At 47.1% G+C, this 4,587-nt stretch overlaps 1 protein-coding gene across 7 annotated transcripts in view; it reads right to left on the reverse strand.

Annotated features, from left to right (window-relative positions):
• Window positions 1–4,563, reverse strand: part of Ccdc38 (coiled-coil domain containing 38) — a 52,853-nt gene extending 48,290 nt beyond the window's left edge. For 6 of the 7 annotated variants that reach the window (XM_004844917.4, XM_004844915.4, XM_004844914.4 and 3 more), the window contains exon 1: window positions 4,426–4,563. The gene's annotated coding sequence lies outside the window, so the exon portion shown is untranslated. Of the gene's footprint in view, window positions 1–3,489; window positions 3,681–4,425 lie in introns of those variants that run through there. The other variant, XM_021258450.2, reaches the window with a different exon arrangement.
• Between the last annotated feature and the right edge of the window lie 24 nt (window positions 4,564–4,587).

Raw genomic sequence — 4,587 nt, forward strand, 5'->3', positions numbered from 1 at the left:
AATGACATGTAGCCACTGAGTTGGGTCTTTTGATGAATGGCAACAGAATGGCACCGTGGAAAGACTTTGGCTTTGAGGAACAGGCAGGTTTGACTCCTTTCTCTGACTTTCACCAGCCCTTTCTCTCAGGTCAGCGACTGAAACTCAGTGGACCTCAGATTCTGTTTTCACCAAGTACAGCTTGTCATGCCTTTCCTATGACTCACTGCCATTTCCAAATACAGATCATGCAGGCAAAATGTGCCCAGGGCAACCACAGCCTTATATTTCCTCCAAACTAGATACTGCCCAGGTCTGTCTTCTTTCTGGTCCACTCTGCCTTGTGAATAACCACCAGCATTTAAGAAAGAATAGGGGCATAACTGAAACTCACTTTCCTGAGACACCCTGACCTAAAACTCTTGAAATCTTGTCACTGGAGAGGAAAATAAATTTCTAATTAGTCCATGTTTGCACTACATAGGGTTTATGTTCCTTGTGTGGAGTTGATGCATGGACACAACACATCTTAATTCCTTCCTCAGACCCTTTCCCTCCCCTCCTCCCCTTCTTCCGTCTCAATCCCCTTCCCATTAGAGAAAGATCTATCTCCTTACTTGGTATTACTTATCTTTTATTTTGCTCTTTATTTATAATTTGGGTTTCTCGTAGAAGATGAACCATGTGGCATTTAAGCCTGTGTGTCTGATTTATTTCACTTAGTATTATTCTGTCTTCTTTTTGATGGCAAAGTCAAAGTGCAGAATCTTAACATTCCGGACTAGGGTAGTGGGGAAAGAGGACTGATAATTACTAGAGCTTGTTTTCGTTTTTCAGTATGGAGGACTGAACTTGGAGCTGTCACAGTGAGTTACATCCCCAGGCCTTTTTCGTATTTTGTACTTTGAGAGAGGGTCTCACTCAGTCTCTAAATTGTGCAGGTTGGGCTACAACTTGTGACCCTCCTGCCTCAGCCCTCCAGAGTGCTAGGACTACAGGCTGCACTGCCACTCCCACTAAGATTGAGGTTTTATAATGTCTAATCCTAAAGTTCTAGAATGACTCTAAATAAAATTACCAATAACACTCTACCAGATACTATTAGAAGCTGTTTGTGTTCGGTTTTCACAACAATCCTTTCTACAACCCAGTGAAGTGGACTTCCAGGTTCTCTCCATGTGGTGTAGGAGGCCATGTGCATCTATCTACCCACCCATATAAGGGTCTAGACAGGTTGCCTTGGACCCAATGCCTTTTACTTCTTCTCCACCTGCTCCTTGCCCACTTTGGACAGCTACTGGTCAGAGGGGCTGTGAGCTGTGTCCTTGCATGGTGTGGAGACACCAGAGCTGGCAGTTTTTGGTTTACTGGAAATCTAGGAGCCTCTAGGTCCTTGGCCTGCTGAGACAGACCACAAGGTGAGGAGAATATTTTCATCTTGACCCCTATGGCCCTGCTGGCATCAGGCATACCATTTTGTGTGGACTTTTCTGTTGACTCTTCCTTTTGCAAACTGAAAAAACCAACCAATGATCAGGAGGAAGAAAGACTAGGGTAAGGGAGTTTGCAAATGTGAATCTGAGGTGATGTGAAAAGTCCCTTGTACTACGAACTGTTAGAGATGCTTTTTCTTTCTTCCTCCAGTACTGGGGATTGAACCCAGTCTCTTTTTTTCTTATTCATTTATTTTTCAGTTTTAAGATAGGGTCCGGCTAAGTTATTAATTTTCCCAGGCTGGGCTTTAACTGTGATCTTTCTGCCTCAGCCTCCCAGAGTGCTAGGAATATAGGTGTGCACCACCGTGCTTGACCAAGATGGTGATTATTCCTAAGGAACAATTTATGGCCCTTGCCCCTCTGTTACTACCAAAAGTAACCAAGAGGAAAGAAATATCTCTGGTCCTTCCTGCTTCTGGAAACTTCTTGTTTGCAAACGCATGTCAGATAAGAAGAATCTGGACCATGGATCAAATACACTCAGTTCACCCACAAACACAAATGCCCATATACTAAAAAGAACATCATTTCTTTAGACTTGCCAAGACCCTGTAAGTACAGTACATGGTATATACTCTGATGTTAGTCAGGAGAGAAACTAGTACTACTGGCTCAAATCCAACCCTTAACCTAATTGACCAGCAGAAAAAATAGGATTAAAATAAACTCTACTACTACTACTACTACTACTACTACTACTACTACTACTGCCTATTACTGAACTCATTTAGAGATATGCACTGGGCCAAGTGATTTACATTTTATTTAAAGACTAAACAAACCATAAAGTAGAAACAATGTATCCCCATGATAAGAACAAGAAAACTAAGGCTCCGGGAAATTCTAAGTAAATTTCATGAGATCAGGCAGCTCATAAGTACCAGAAGTAGGAATATGACAAGTTTATTGAAATCTAAAGCCTTCCATTTATCTATAATTTTTAACCCATCCTTTACTTACACAGTACTTGCATAAGTCTGCAGATAAGCCTATAATTGCAAAATGTCTTTAGCGGAAACTATAAAATCTTAATACTTCTCTATAAACTAGTGTCTGTTTTTCTTCCTCATCGTTTCTACTTCTTTTGATATATGTGCACATGTACACATATATCATATATCCTCTCTTAACTGTGTACAGACATACACACACCCTGTCTGTGATTGTGCACCTGAGCTGTGAGAAATCTTTGGGTTATTTTTTTTTTCTGCTCAGAGTCTTTCGGACTCACTTTGTGCATTTAATTCTTTCCCATTTTCCCCTTTATCCTATCTTCTCTTTTACAGGCTGTAGCATGATGCTAAAGTACATTCTTTCTAAATGTGTTCATCTAAAGGAGTGTTTGTTATCTGTTGCTAGCTTTAAAATAACATCAAATTAACTTCCTTTTCTAGCCTGCGTTTTGCAAGCTCAGCTTGCTTTTCTGTCCTTATCTATCTGTTTTTATCAGTCCATGTTTGCAGTACATGTTTACATTCCTCGTGTGGAGCTGGCACACGTACATAACACATCTTTATTCCCTTTTTCATCCCCTTCCCTCTCTCCTATCCCCTCCCTCTATCTCTTGATCCCCATTTGACAAAGATCTATGTTCCTATTTCCTACTATTATCTATCCTTCATTTTGCTCTTTATTTATATTTGGGTTTCTCACAGAAGATAAACCAAGTGATATTTAAGCGCGTGTGTCCTATTTACTCTTTCACTTCCGGTCTTCGTTTTCAGGTAGTCTTTGCTGGCGGGGAAAGTGCCTCTGCCGTCTTTGTATGTGACCCACGACCCAACACAGAGCGCCTAGTAAAACTGCGCTGTACAAAGCAAATGAAGTAATCAAGAACCAGAACCGACTCCAGGGTCTCCGGGCACTCGGGCACTCGACGGGCTGGACGGCAGAGGCTTTGCAGAGCATCTTCCGTAAACAAACCCGACTCTGTCCGGCCCGGTCCTCCAACCCCGGCTGCGGCTGCGGCTGCGGCTGCAGAGGCGGGCGGTCCCTCGGCTCCCACCCGCTTTACCTCCGCGAGTTCCGGCCCCGGCGTCCGACCCGGCCTTCGGGAAGGCGCTGGGAAGCAAGTGCGCAGAGGCGCCCACGTCCTCGCAGTCGGGCTCTACCCTGCCCCGCCCCGGGCCCCCTTCATCTTGGGGACCGTCCAGAGGGCACCCTAGAGCCGGTCCGGCCAACCGAAGTGGGCGGAACCCTCACCTCGTTCGGAGCGCGCGGAGCCCAGAACCCCTCCCCCCCCAACCCCCGCCCTGGCAGGGTCCCCTCCGTCCCCTCCTGCGCTCCATCCCGTGCCTGTCCTCTTGGGTACAGGTCCACCCCAAGCATGCTGCCCCTCCGGGGCCCCAGCACCCACCCTGGACGGAGGTCCTTTCTCCCCAAGTTTTAAGAATTTTTAACTTTTATTAGCCCATATTTACAGCACATAAAGATTGCACTCGTCATGGGGAATGGGCACAGGTACAAAACACACCACTGTTCCTTTTATTGCCCCTTCCCCTCCCTCGTCTCTCGACCACCTTTCCCATCTGAGGAAGATCTAACTTGGTTTCCTATTATCTTTTTATTTTGCTCTTTATTTATACTTTGCCTTTCTCACAGAAGACAAATCATCATGTTTAAGGTTGCGTGTCTGAGTTACTTCACTTAACATTATGCTCTCAAGGTGCATCCGTTTTCCTACGAATGACTCGTTTATCCTTCTTTCTGGCACAGTAGTACTCCACCCACTGTCTATAAATGACATATCTTCTTTCCCCCAGCTCTGTCCCCACCTCGGTTCTATCCCTGGCTGTCCAGGCCGCCCGGGGAGAGGTCCCCCCGCCGCACCCCACCCGTGCCCCGGCGCCCTCGCCCTCGGCCACCTCCTGCCGTGACCCTCCCGGGCTCGTCGCTCCTGGAAATCTCCGGGCGATCGCCCCGTGGCTTCCCTTCCCAATCCCTCATTTACCAGGAGGCGACGCCAGGGCAACGGCGACGCGGCCGACTCCGCCCGGCGCGGCTGGCGGGTCTTCTTACAGTGCGGTCCCTGTGCTCGGTGCGGTCCCCGCGCTCGTCCGCGGGGTCAGAGGGCAGAGGCTGCGGCCCCGCCCCGCCCCGCCCCGCCCCGCCC

The sequence above is a fragment of the Heterocephalus glaber genome, unplaced genomic scaffold, assembly GCF_053883595.1.
Source record: "Heterocephalus glaber isolate CG9 unplaced genomic scaffold, H.glaber_assembly_v1.0 deba00001572, whole genome shotgun sequence".
Taxonomy (NCBI): domain Eukaryota; kingdom Metazoa; phylum Chordata; class Mammalia; order Rodentia; family Bathyergidae; genus Heterocephalus; species Heterocephalus glaber.